Here is a 13,715-nt window from a genome sequence, read left to right on the forward strand (position 1 = left end):
AAATGCTGACCAGAGCCTATGAACACCATCTGAAATTTGGTATTCAAATAGTGCAAAAGAACTGGGGAACTACAAGTGTTATACTCTGTTCAAAACAAAGTGGGATTAACAGTGGGATTAAGTCAATGAAGTTTTTTTTAATATACAAGATATTGTGACAGTATTTAGAGGTGGTTTGGGAGGAATTGTTAGAGCAGCTTGCACACACACATTTTAAAACACGGAATATTTGCAGGACTTTTGCAGAATGCTTTTTGCAGGAGGCAACAAAGTATTGACATTCAGCTTGCCTGAGAGAGCATGTGATCTTTGCAGGCAGAGGAGAACAGTTTTGCTCTCAGAGAAAACAGAAGGCACTTTCAGGTGGCCAATTGCCCCGCTTGTAAAGCCACATATTTTGGCAAAATGCAGCTGTGGGAAGGCCACGTGAATGTGCAGGAGGCGCCTGCAAGGCGAGCTTGATAAAACCCTCCTCGGAGAGGGATAATCCTCGCAGCACAGTGGCCTCCCCAGCCATCCGAATGCAGCCGCCAAAAAGCGGCTGCATTCGGATGATAGTCAGCTGGCCGGCGCCTCTCCCAGTCCCCACACTGTCAGTGCAGCGATGTCCCCACATTGATCCCCCAGCCCCGCTCTCCCCCCACTCACGAAATCAGTACCCACACTGTCGGGCAGCCGACGCAGGCTGTCCCCACACTGGGGACTGATTTCAGGAATGGGGAGAAAGGGGCTGGAGCAGCCAGCAGGGGAGAAGTGGGCTGGAGCGGTTGGCAGGGGAAGAAGGGGGCTGGCTGAAAAAATGCCAGTCCCCGACTCAAGCGCCTCCCTCTCCCCCGCCGGCCGCTCCAACTTCCTCCTCCCCTGCTAGCTGCCCCAGCCCCGTGAGTGGGAAGAGAACGGGGTAGGGGGATCAGTGTGGGGTCGTCCCGCGCAGGACGCCACCATGCTGATAGCCCGCGCTGGCTATCCCAGCTGACAGCTAGCCATCCTGACTTGACAGCCCAAGGGACAAGAGCCAGAATGCACTCAGATGCGCATCTTGGTGCAGCTGTCCTTACAGGTGGCCAGCGCTGCTCTTTCAACGCTGCCACCTGAACTGCAATTTAAAGGGCCACTTCCGCTTCTTCAGGTGCTTTCTTAGCAGAGAATGCCATGCCAGAAGGACAAGCTGGCAAACTTTGAAAGGCTACTTAGTCAAAAGGAGGAGATTAGCGGTCTGAAAGGTGACCTGAAAGAAAGAGGATCATCTGGAGAACCCTGAAGGGGGGTGCAGTTTCATCAGCAAGACTGATTGAGAAGGAATCAGTTGCAGATGTCCTGGAAAAGGAATCACTCTCTGAAAAGCAGCAAGAACCCTCCTGAGTGGTAATCTTTTGTCTGTTAAGCACCAAAGACTGGTGAACTTTGTTAATGCTAACTTCTGTGCACAGTACAAGAATTGCCTGCAACCAGTGAGATTAGAAAAGTTCTCTGGATCACAGTCCAATCTTAAATATACATTACACCCACCTGTGCTTAGTATTAGAGGGGGGGGATTAAGTAGTTAGGTAGGTTAAGTAATAAGTTAAAGAGTTTAATTCTGTTTTCTTGTTCAATTATAATTAAAAACCACTTTTGTTTAAGTATCCCTGTGTTGTGGTGCATATCTATGCTGCTGGTTTTTGGGGTCCTCTGGACTCCGTAACATAACACTACTAAATAACAATCAAAGCGAGTTCTTTGGTGAAATATCAAGGGCTACTTTTGATTAGAGGTTTGTAAAGATGAAGCAAAATGAAAGTGTCCAAGGAACAGAAAGCAGAGCAAAAGATTCAAATTTGGCACCAGATTGATAGAAAGTATAATGATCCTCAAAAAAATGCTGTGATCACTTGAATTTTTAATATAAATAACCTAAATTTAGACGTGGAAGACATGACACAAAACTTGGAACTGCAATGAAAAGAATGTAATATACCCAGAAGTTGATGTGGCAAATCAAAATCCATTTAGATAAATTCAAAATGATGCACATTAGAATTAAATATCAAGAGAAGGTTATACAATCCAATTGGTCAATGCAAAAAAAAGGCATTAATCTTCAAAGGCCATTGAAGGTGCTGAACAATTTTAAAATCCTAGAATAATGTAGAATAATTGTAATTACAGAACAATACATGCCCATTTAAATACAAGAATTTTAGATAAACTTTTCTTGACACCACTTCAGCCTGTGAACACAAATCTTAAAATTAATGACCCATCTTTTTTCTGAGTACTTAAACATGGGACCCAAGATAAAAACAAGTTGCCTTTTACCATCATTGTTGTCACATGAAACAATATTGATGCTATTTTCTCATGTTCATTAATCTCCATCAGTTACAAAAGATCCAGGTAAAAGAAATGCCAATGGGCAAAAGGTTAAAAACATTGCATCTTGTTGAATCAGCAGAAAATATACAGAAGCTTCCTTTCCTCATTAACTCGAGTAGCAAAACTTCAGAACCATAAGTAATAGATAAAACAACAGAATAATGTATAAATGAATATTATCAAACTTAAACACTCAAGTTTTTGTGCACTCCTCGTGCACCATTGAGATTCTAAAATGAATCACTATCGGAGAAAAATCTACTTGTTCAATAAGCTCTCGTTCTTAGGATTCTGCTCAAAGATTGAATGATGCAAAGAAAAGTTTTCCTTTGCAATCAAACTGATAATAAATTTATTAAGAATCAAGTAAGCTATATCCTCCTTCCTCAAAAATTCAAAGCAACTCCAGAAGTGAACACCACAAACTGTAAATTATATCCAAAAGGATATTTCCATCTATTATCCTTCTACTACAACTGAACAATTCTTAAGGTGTTACAGAACAGGTAAATGCTCATAAACATTAAAATTTAGCACGTCAGTAGTTGCAAGGATAATGCATTTTCTCAGGTTAAAAAAAAGTAAGAATTTCAGCAATTTTAGTGTTTGTCTGAATCTGAATGGCAGCTTCAACAAAACAGACATTATGGAAATACATATGTTTGGATTATTTTATATTAATAGCAAGACCCCAACTGGTAAACTTCATCACATGCCTTGACTATTGGTCTTCACGTTTTCTCTCAAAATCAATTCCATCTACAGGGACTGTATACCCGCTTTATAAAAGTAGAACATTCGCTGAAATGGTGTAAAGCGAAGACCCATTCACTACTTCTTTTGCACAAAGGAAGTTGAAGAGCTGTTGGTTGACTCATGACACTTCTTTAAAATGCCCCCCCCCACCCCACCCCAAGCAAAACTGTGTATTCAGTCTTAATCTGTTGGTCACATGGTTTCTGGACCTGGGTGCCTGAGTCACTGCCTTGCTTCTCTTCAAATGTATCTATTTCGGAATGTGATCTCTTCAAAGCTTGCTGCTAGTTTCAGTCACTTCAAATCCCACAGGCAGGTTGTTAAACCGTTCTCTTAAAGGGACAGTCCCACACAACAAAATGAATTGAAAAATTGGAGATCGTCACATGCAGCTCCTCAGCTGTGCACATGTGGACTCTGCTGCCATACACACATTCACAGCCTTTTCCCAGAGTCAAATCTTTTTCACGTAACAGTCTTTCTCCAAGTCCATTATCTGGGGTTCCGCAAACTATTCTGTCTTTAATGAGTGAATTTTTCAAATCTCCAAATTCACAGGAAAATTCACAGGACTTACTCAGTGTGTGAAGCTCAACTAAATATTGGTCAAAGCTCATACCATATTTCTGATCACAGGAAAAAAATATAAGTCTCTCAAACGTGACTATTTTTTAAACTTGGAATAAAATATTCCTCAAATTTTGTCATCAGTGTCAAAACTGTTTTAGATGTCCAAGGCATCTTCACCCATCACATGCAAAAACAAACACTCGTTCTATTTTCCATCAGTCTCTCCCATTCCACCAGCTTCAAAATAAATGTTAAATCACTGTTTGAAGGAGTTCCAATTATTGGTTATATTGCTGCTAAACTGCATCAATGTGGGAGGAGTTAACTTATCCATGCTTATGAATTATTGTCTTCTCTTACTCACTCAAATGCTTCTGACAGCATGTTATGCTTGTTCTGTCAAGAACAACTTTACATTCATTTAACACTAAACCAACTTTATTTTCCTTAAGATGCTTCATTCACCAACTTCCAGCAACAACATCCACAATTCCCGTTATATATCACTTCTGCTTTCTGCCCAACCATGTCTGTTGCATGCTGGGAAATGTAGCTCTTATTTACAAACATAACACCACTGCCCACTACATCCATGCAAACCATTTTGCCCATTTATACCAATCCTATTTGCCTGCATTAAGATCATTCCTTTTATTCTTTCCTTAATCAAGTGTCTATCTAAATATTCAATATTTTGATTTCTATTTTCACCACCTTTGCCAGCAAGTTTTAGATATTGATCACACTCTGCGCATGTACAAAGATTCCCTTCAGATCTCCTTTAAAACTCCTTCATCTATACCATCTTACTTCATTATCCATATCATAGGAAAATTATTCCACTTACCTAATTTATATTTCTTAGTTTTATACACCATCAGGTCATTCCGCAGTTCCCTCTGTTCCAGAGAAAACAGTCAATCCAATCTCCACCCATAACTAAAGTCCTCCAATCCAGAAAACATCCTAGTGAATCTCAACATTCTCTCCAGTGCAACCACTGGATTATGGGGCAATGTAACAGATTATGGGCAATGTAAAGGATTGTGGGGCTTTTGCTGTAGAAGTGAACTAAAACAAAGAGCCAATGTCTTCATCAGGAGTGCTGACAAATAATGCACATTTGCAAGAGCGTTATCTATGTCAGGAGGGGAAAACTTGCTGCTGAGACATTCCATATCTGCGTAGATGTCATTAACTGTGACAGGATGGAAGTGAAAAATTAGAGATAAGAGTAACAGAAAGTCTTTGGGAATCACTGGTTGACGGATGGAGGAAACTGCTACGGACTCTAATTAATGAAAAAGCGTGTAAAGCGGTTTGCAATTAGTGAGAACTTGTAAAGCTGCACATAGGCATCTGTCCAAATGTTCTTTGAGTAATGACTCAGTACCGGGAAAGAGGTCACTGAATTCTTTCTTGTGCTCCCTTAATCCCACGAGCATTACTAGTGTTGAACAAATAAACTGTTGATTGTTTAATTAGATCTGCTGTATCTTTTGTTGACAGTGCGGGCTGACTTCAACACCACATCTCCCCTACAGTACAATAACCAAAACCACACAAGAACAGAACTTCATAAACATTCATACTCATATTAGGAAAACAATGTCATATAATGTGAACTGCACATAATACATTTATGCTAATTTCACATAGTCAGTGAATGGGCTTGTGTTAAATATGTTTCAATTTGATCTGAAACATTTCCACGCCCCCCCCCCCCCCCAATAGATTGGTACAGTTTCTTGAGGCTGTGACTTCAAGTTATACCTAAAATCTCTTCTCTCTCTTTGGCTTGGCTTCGCGGACGAAGATTTATGGAGGGGGTAAAAAGTCCACGTCAGCTGCAGGCTCGTTTGTGGCTGACAAGTCCGATGCGGGACAGGCAGGCATGGTTGCAGCGGCTGCAGGGCAAAATTGGTTGGTTGGGGTTGGGTGTTGGGTTTTTCCTCCTTTGCCTTTTGTCAGTGAGGTGGGCTCTGCGGTCTTCTTCAAAGGAGGTTGCTGCCCGCCAAACTGTGAGGCGCCAAGATGCACGGTTTGAGGCGATATCAGCCCACTGGCGGTGGTCAATGTGGCAGGCACCAAGAGATTTCTTTAGGCAGTCCTTGTACCTTTTCTTTGGTGCACCTCTGTCACGGTGGCCAGTGGAGAGCTCGCCATATAACACGATCTTGGGAAGGCGATGGTCCTCCATTCTGGAGACGTGACCCACCCAGCGCAGCTGGATCTTCAGCAGCGTGGACTCGATGCTGTCGACCTCTGCCATCTCGAGTACTTCGACGTTAGGGATGAAAGCGCTCCAATGGATGTTGAGGATGGAGAGGAGACAACGCTGGTGGAAGCGTTCTAGGAGCCGTAGGTGATACCGGTAGAGGACCCATGATTCGGAGCCGAACAGGAGTGTGGGTATGACAACGGCTCTGTATACGCTTATCTTTGTGAAGGAAAGCTCCATTTATCCTCAGAAAGTAGTCACCACTCTAGTTCATTGGAGCACCAGCTCAGTCACGTAATTCTTTACTGTCCCCAATTATAATGCCAAAAATAACTTTTCCCAGTTCTGATTAAAGGTAATTCAACTGAAACCTTGAAACTCTGCTTCTCCTTCTACAGATGCCGCCCAAACTGAGTAATTCCAGCATTTTTTGTTTTCAGATTATGTGCCAACTACTCACTTTTGAATAATGATGACCTTTTCCATCACTCAGGTCAAGTTAATTTGTCTGTACATCTCCAGACTTGGTCTCCCTTTTTAAATACAGGAAACTCATTAGGTCTGTGCAAACCGTCTGCCAGTTTTATTTTATTTAATATAAAGTTGAGGTGGCACACCACTAGGCAGGCTAACTGGCCCCGCTTGTAATCCACACGACAGGGCAGCCGGCCAAAATGGCGCCGTCGGGGGATTCCTCTTCTCAGCACAGGGCTCAGAAGCCTACGCTGGGAGACCACGTGACACTCAGGTGATGTCAGCGCCCCCCAGCGCGGTTCTCAGCCAGGTCCGGGCTGGGAGTACAAGTCCAGCCCAACAGCCTGCAATAAATCAATTCTGCTCACTAAGCTCAGCCCGTCTGGTTGTGTGCTCTTTCAGTAGCAGTGTAACTGACGCTACAAAGTCTGCTAAATCTTTCCCTATTGTATTATGTCCTTGCGCATCTAAATGGGATTCATTTTCAATTATAGATTTTTTTCTATCATACCTTTCTTGATCTCTTTTGCCAATACATTTCCACTGTATTAAATCACTGCTAATTATTTTATGTCTCTACTTGCAAAATTACTCAGCGAGTGACTTACTGATCTATTGATTTTTGTTATATTACATATGCATCAATAAAATACTCTATTGGTTTTGCTTCATAATTTTGCTTGCATTCCTAAATGTTTGATTTTGTTCAAACATAATCATGTGCATTTAGATCTTCCCTTCATATTTATCTTAGTTACAATTTTGCCTTTTTTTAAAAAAATTATCTAATGGGGATAAAAGAAAAAAAGGCAAATTACTGGCTAAATTGCTCTGGTTTTTTTAAAATGGGATGCATCTCTCCTGAATGATATTGATCACTGCTTCAATGACTCACAATGCTATTCAGGCTTTGCTAATATTAATTTTCCAATTTTGTTTCTTAGTTTTATTCTCTTCTTCTTAATATCATCTTTTGTTCCAATCATTTCTGCAGGGCTTTGTCTTATGTCCTTCTCAGACGTTCATCTGAAACAGTTTTTTTCTAAATGTTCCTTCTATTTCTCACTCCTGGATGTAATGAGATAATTAGATCCTTCAATGGGTCTAGTTGTGCTCCATGCTACTCAAGGGAAACATGAAAAAAAAAATGTCATTATTATATCTTCCACCATTACCTCATGCTGGTACATTTTCAGATTGTTAAAATCTCCCATGACCATCACTTTACATCAGCTAATTATTTTGAAGATGCTACCTAAATTACAGTATGACGTTCAAAAATTGCAAGAATTTAAGCCATGACAGGCAAACTTGCAGAATTATAACTAATCTGCAAGCAAACGCATTTCTAGGGACAAACAGCTTCGATTCCATAAACTTTTCATACCTTTTGTTAAAAGCATTTTCTGTCCCAGCTTTTGTTTCTGATAAACATTCTTCATACCTTTGTAAAAAGCATTTTACATATCACCTAATGTTTCTGATCAAACATTTTTTCTGCAATAACAGTATGAAAAAGATTCTAGCCAACTGATAGCTGTAATCTATGAAAATGGTTCGGAGGATTCACTTGTGGATTAAAAACTGCTCAAATACCTCATGGTTTCAGACAGTAACTGCTTCAGGGCTGTAATTTCTTTGATTCATCAAAATCTACAACAGGAAAAATTAAACCTGGATTTTAGGATTAGATAGAAACAGCATGTCCACAGAGTGGCCAAGAGGGAGGAAAAAGAGCCTGAGAATGGCAGGACCAGAGCCATTCTGACACCCAAGGTGTCAGCCCAAGGCAGTGATGATACAGAATTTTCAATATTAATGATATGGTGGTAACATTTCAAATAATTACTTAAATATTTAATGTTAATGTTAACATTGTTAATGTTTAGAAGGACTGTTATTAGGATTGATCATTTCCCACTATTTGTTTTGATCTACATTATTTCCCTTTACCACACTCACTACAATAATGCAAATTGTTGTTGCCCCACACCTATTTTCCTTGACATTTGGTGCATTGCCTCCTGGTTGCAATGATCACAGATGTCTCAGAGCAGCTGCAGGGCATTTTGAAAGAGGGTGAAGAGCCAGCTTTAGGAACCAATGAAATAGCAGGATAAGGTCTTGCAATCTTAATTTAAGGAGCACAGAGATGAATTAAAAAGTTGGACATCAAACTCAGGATTACCATGTGTGCCACGTGTTAAACAAAGTAGGAAAACAATGAACAGATAGATGGCTTTAGCAGTGGCACAGGAGGGATGGTTTCAGATTCCTGAGCCATTGGAACCAATTCTGGGGAAGATGGGTCAGTCCAGTCTGGAAGGTCTACACCTAGGCAGACTGTTGTTGCGGAGTTGTTCGCTAATGCTGTCCGTAGGGTTTAAACTAAGCTGGTGAGGGTCGGTATCCATGCAGAAAGACAGAAACATAGAACAAAAGATAGAAAATATAAAAATAAAGAGGGCAGAAAAATCAGATGCAAAAGACACAAATATTGCTAGATTCCAAAAGGACATTGTGTTTAAGGATATTTTATCTCAGTGCCCATAGTATTTATAACAGTCAGTGAATGTGGCACAAATCAGTCCAGGAGGGTATAATTTAGTGACCATTACAGAAACGTCGCTGCAGGCGACACACTCATCAAAATGTATTATATCAACTACAGTTTGGCATTTAACACCATTATCACCCTAAAACTGATCAGCAAAATCCAAGACCTGGATCTCAACCAGCCCCCCCCCCCCCCACTATTATGTAATTGGATCATGGATTTCCTCATCTCCAGACCACAATCAGTGAGGATTGGTAAGAACATCTCCTCCACAATTTCCAACAGTACTGGAGCAACACAGGGCTGTGTTCTTTGCCCCCTGCCCTACCCACTTTACACCTATGACTGTGTGGCTCAGAGGACAATAACACCATCTACAAATTTGCCAAAATTACCACAGTAGTGGTAAAAAGTGTATAAAAAAAGGCATCAAGTCAGTATACAGGAGGGAAATTGAAAACCTGGCTGAATAGTACACCAACAACAACCTTTGTACTCTATGTCACCAAAACTAAGGAGCTGATTGTTGACTTCAGGAACAGAAAACCAGAGGTATACAATCCAGTGATCACTGGAGAAATCAGAGGTAGAGAGCCATGAGCAAATTTAAGTTCTTGGGAGGATCTTTCTCAGAGGATCTTTCCTGGACCCATCACACTAATGGCTTTGCGAAGAATGGATATCAGCACCTCTACTTCCTGAGGAGTTTGTGGAGGTTTGGTCTGGTACAAGAAACACTGGCAAATTTCTACAGAAGCATGGTGGAAAGTGTGCTGATTAGATGCATCACACTCTGGCATAGGGACACCAATACACCAGAGTGTAAAGCCCTGCAAAAAGTAGTGGACACAGCCCAGCACATCACAGGCAAAACCCTCTCCAGTATCGAAAACATCTCCAGGGAACGCTGCCATCAAAAAGCAGCAGCTATCATCAAGGATTCACACCTCCAAGCACAGGCTCTGCTCTCGCTGGTGCATCAGGAAAGAGGTATAGGTGCCACAAGACTTGCACCACCAAGTTGAGGAACAGCTGCTTCACACCGACCATCAGACTCCTCAGTAACAAACTCAATCAGTACTCATTTAAGGATTTGAGAGCTTTATAGATTTTTAAAAATTTTCTCTATTGCATTTGTTATCAGTTTACTGTTCTTTATTTGTTGTGAGAATGCAAACCTTGGTGGCTGCTTTCCAAGCTTTACTCAACTTAATCGTAGTTAGAACTATTTAGAACAATTAAGAATAACTTTGTAATATTACAGTCTTCCCTCCTAAAAAAATAAAAAAACCAGCAGTATCAAGCAACACTTTTTACAGGACTGCTCCCATCCATATCAATTATGTGGTTTTGGTACTTAGTTCTTGTGGAGCTACTGTTTCATCATCTTCTACACTATGGCATGTCATATCTTCCTCTTTCCCCAGTATTTGTAACACCAAATTTATTTTTTTCTTGTTCCACAAAAAGAGATATGGGATTGTCTGGGCTTCTGGACAAGGTGCCAAGTCCCAAACAGACACAGTAGACTCCCATCCATCTGAATACCTGATGTTTGCACATGTTGGATTATTATCACGGTGTTCAACTTGATCTACAAGTGGTTCATTCTTGCTACCCCTCACAAACCTTCTGAGTAGCATGGGTCCAGGGATCATAAGCCAGGAAGGCAGTGAACTCCATGGGATGATCACCGTTGGAACGCTTAAAAAAAAGCGTAGTATTTGTTGCTGTATTCAACAGCGATCTTAGGGAGTGTGGTACCTCAGGAAGCATCAGTTATGTGATCTAAGGGCCAAATGGACTGCCTTCCAGAAGATGCCATTGAACCTCTCTACCTGTCCATTCTTGATTGGGTGGTATGGGATAGTATAACTTATGGCAGCCCCCTTCTGGGAGAGAGAATCTTTCAGTTTCTGAGACACAAAGGTGGTGCCTAAATCTATGTAATTGGGCATTCCACATGAGCGGAATAGCAGATCCAGGCATCTAATCACTGAATAGTATGCATAATGGGACATGGAAAAGCAAAGGGGAAAACACGAGTATTCATCAACCACTTCTTCTTTGCCTTGGCTTCGCGGACGAAGATTTATGGAGGGGGTAAATGTCCACGTCAGCTGCAGGCACGTTTGTGGCTGACAAGTCTGATGCAGGACAGGCACACACGGTTGCAGCAGAAAATTGGTTGGTTGGGGTTGGGTGTTGGGTTTTTCCTCCTTTGCCTTTTGTCAGTGAGGTGGGCTCTGCGGTCTTCTTCAAAGGAGGTTGCTGCCCGCCAAACTGTGAGGCGCCAAGATGCACGGTTTGAGGCGATATCAGCCCACTGGCGGTGGTCAATGTGGCAGGCACCAAGAGATTTCTTTAGGCAATCCTTGTACCTTTTCTTTGGTGCATCTCTGTCACGGTGGCCAGTGGAGAGCTCGCCATATAACACGATCTTGGGAAGGCGATGGTCCTCCATTCTGGAGACGTGACCCACCCAGCGCAGCTGGATCTTCAGCAGCGTGGACTCGATGCTGTCGACCTCTGCCATCTCGAGTACTTCGACGTTAGGGATGAAAGCGCTCCAATGGATGTTGAGGATGGAGCAGAGACAACGCTGGTGGAAGCGTTCTAGGAGCCGTAGGTGATGCCGGTAGAGGACCCCATGATTCGGAGCCGAACAGGAGTGTGGGTATGACAACGGCTCTGTATACGCTTATCTTTGAGGTTTTTCAGTTGGTTGCTTTTCCAGCCTCTTTTGTGTATTCTTCCAAAGGCACTATGAAATGGTGCAGCCGAGATAGGTAAACTGGTTGACCGTTTTGAGTTTTGTGTGCCCGATGGAGATGTGGGGGGGCTGGTAGTCATGGTGGGGAGCTGGCTGATGGAGGACCTCAGTTTTCTTCAGGCTGACTTCCAGACCAAACATTTTGGCAGTTTCCGCAAAACAGGACGTCAAGCGCTGAAGAGCTGGCTCTGAATGGGCAACTAAAGCGGCATCGTCTGCAAAGAGTAGTTCACGGACAAGTTTCTCTTGTGTCTTGGTGTGAGCTTGCAGGCGCCTCAGATTGAAGAGACTGCCATCCGTGCGGTACTGGATGTAAACAGCGTCTTCATTGTTGAGGTCTTTCACGGCTTGGTTCAGCATCATGCTGAAGAAGATTGAAAAGAGGGTTGGTGCGAGAACACAGCCTTGCTTCACGCCATTGTTAATGGAGAAGGGTTCAGAGAGCTCATTGCTGTATCTGACCCGACCTTGTTGGTTTTCGTGCAGTTGGATAATCATGTTGAGGAACTTTGGGGGACATCCGATGCGCTCTAGTATTTGCCAAAGCCCTTTCCTGCTCACGGTGTCGAAGGCTTTGGTGAGGTCAACAAAGGTGATGTAGAGTCCTTTGTTTTGTTCTCTGCACTTTTCTTGGAGCTGTCTGAGGGCAAAGACCACGTCAGTAGTTCCTCTGTTTGCGCGAAAGCCGCACTGTGATTCTGGGAGAATATTCTCGGTGACACTGGGTATTATTCTATTTAGGAGAATCCTAGCGAAGATTTTGCCTGCAATGGAGAGCAGCGTGATTCCCCTGTAGTTTGAGCAGTCTGATTTATCGCCTTTGTTTTTGTACAGGATGATGATGGTGGCATCACGAAGATCCTGAGGCAGTTTTCCTTGGTCCCAACAAAGCTTGAAAAACTCATGCAGTTTGACATGCAGAGTTTTGCCGCCAGCCTTCCAGACCTCTGGTGGGATTCCATCCATACTTGCTGCTTTGCCACTTTTCAGTTGTTCGATTGCCTTATATGTCTCATCCTGGGTGAGGACCTCATCCAGCTCTAGCCTAAGGGGCTGTTGAGGGAGCTAGAGCAGGGCGGAATCTTGGACTGAGCGGTTGGCACTGAAAAGCAATTGGAAGTGTTCTGACCATTAGTTGAGGATGGAGATCTTGTCGCTGAGGAGGACTTTGCCGTCTGAGCTGCGCAGCGGGCTTTGGACTTGGGGTGAGGGGCCGTACACAGCCTTTAGAGCCTCGTAGAAACCCCTGAAGTCGCCAATGTCCGCACTTAGCTAGGTTCGCTTGGCGAGGCTAATCCACCACTCATTTTGGATCTCCCGGAGTTTGCGCTGAAGATGGCTGCATGCGCGACGGAAGACTTGTTTCTTCTCTGGACAGGACGGCTTTGTAAGGTGAGCCTGGTGGGCAGCTCGCTTCTTTGCCAGCAGCTCCTGGATTTCCAGGTTGTTTTCGTCAAACCAGTCCTTTTTTTTCATGGAGGAGAAGCCCAGTACCTCTTCAGTGGATTGCAGTATGGTAGTCTTCAACTGATCCCAGAGGGTTTCAGGGGACGGGTCCGTGAGGCAGATTGCATCCTCGAGCTTTGCTTTGAGGTTTGCCTGGAAGTTTCCTCTCGCTTCGTCTGACTGCAGGTTTACAACAATGAACCTCTTTCTGGGGGCTTTACTGTTCCTGGGCTTTGGCTTGAAGTGAAGGTTGAGCTTGCAGCGAACCAGCCGGTGGTCAGTGTGGCATTCCGCGCTGGGCATGACCCTGGTGTGGTGCACATCTCGTTTGTCACTTTCTCGCACCAGGATGTCGCCCAGGAGGTGCCAGTGTTTGGATCGGGGATGCATCCAGGTAGTCTTAAGGCTGTCCCTCTGCTGAAAAAGGGTGGTTGTAATGACAAGCCGCTGTTCTGCGCAGAGCTCCAACAGGAGGCGCCCATTGTCGTTGCACTTGCTGACGCCATGCTTGCCCAGGATTCCTGGCCAGGTTTCTGAGTCTTTGCCGACGCGAGCGTTGAAGT

General features: G+C 43.2%; 1 protein-coding gene across 3 annotated transcripts in view; it reads right to left on the reverse strand.

Annotated features, from left to right (window-relative positions):
• Nucleotides 1-13,715, reverse strand: part of naf1 (nuclear assembly factor 1 homolog (S. cerevisiae)) — a 217,569-nt gene that overhangs the window by 190,998 nt on the left and 12,856 nt on the right. The window lies entirely within an intron of this gene.

This window comes from Narcine bancroftii, chromosome 3, assembly GCF_036971445.1.
Source record: "Narcine bancroftii isolate sNarBan1 chromosome 3, sNarBan1.hap1, whole genome shotgun sequence".
Classification (NCBI taxonomy): Eukaryota; Metazoa; Chordata; class Chondrichthyes; order Torpediniformes; family Narcinidae; genus Narcine; species Narcine bancroftii.